This window comes from Mirounga leonina, unplaced genomic scaffold, assembly GCF_011800145.1.
Source record: "Mirounga leonina isolate KUSES-001 unplaced genomic scaffold, KU_Mleo_1.0 Mir_176, whole genome shotgun sequence".
Taxonomy (NCBI): domain Eukaryota; kingdom Metazoa; phylum Chordata; class Mammalia; order Carnivora; family Phocidae; genus Mirounga; species Mirounga leonina.
Window position 1 is genome coordinate 44,984,801 of NW_023270454.1, and position 973 is coordinate 44,985,773.

The following is a 973-nucleotide window of genomic DNA, read 5'->3' on the forward strand; positions in this document are numbered from 1 at the left end:
ACAGACTTACACAGCTACAAATATAAAACCTTCAAATTTCAAAAACCTTTCCCCGTTTTCTTTGACTCAGGAATGGACACTCAAACTTTTGTAGTAGTCCATGACCAGAAATTAGATTTTAATCTCTTATCCTGCGTGGCCTCAGGGAACCATCAGATTTCCTCTTTATTCCTGCATTATAACATCCAAAGGTATTTCATGGTCTTACTTGTGGAAGGCAAGGTCCAATGATGCCATGTGAAATTATTAGTATTCCCTGCCTCCTATTTATGAACCAAATATTCTTTCTTATGATTAAAATTAAAACATGGTGACTAGCTCAGAATAAAAAGCCCGTATCTTATTCTTTAAAAGATAAGTACATAAGCAAAGGATTTTATTATTTTTTTTTAGGTCACCAACTTTTATTATAATTCACATATTTCATAGAAACAGGAATGTAGCAAACAGGGTAATATAAAAAAATGTTTTAAAACTGCAGGTTTGTACACGTCGCTCTATTTCCATCTGGAACGGGCTCTTGCCCACATCAGGCACAGCAGCTGCACTTGCCTGATGCCTCCTTGGCAGATGCAGCCCTGGGCATGCGTGGCACAGCCCACGGGGCAGCAGGACCAGCAGCTCTACTTGCAGGGGTGCACTTACCCGCTTCGCAGGTGCAGGAGCCCCGGATGGAGCAGGAGCAGTTGGGGTCCATTTTCGACCCAAGGTGAGGAATGAGGTCCAAAGCAGGCGACACAGAGAGACACTGGTGCGGCTGGAGATACGGTCAATTTCTCCTTATTTTTATTCATTTTTATATTTTTTAAAGAGTATATATTGGGGCGCCTGGGTGGCTCAGTTGTTAAGCGTCTGCCTTCGGCTCAGGTCATGATCCCAGGGTCCAGGGATGGAGCCCCATGTCAGGCTCCCTGCTCAGTGGGAAGCCTGCTTCTCCCTCTCCCATTCCCCCTGCTTGTATTCCCTCTCTCAC

The 973-nt window shown here is 44.4% G+C and overlaps 1 pseudogene; it reads right to left on the reverse strand.

Moving 5' to 3' along the window:
* Positions 1–455: 455 nt before the first annotated feature.
* Positions 456–697, reverse strand: LOC118022316 (annotated as a pseudogene).
* Between the last annotated feature and the right edge of the window lie 276 nt (positions 698–973).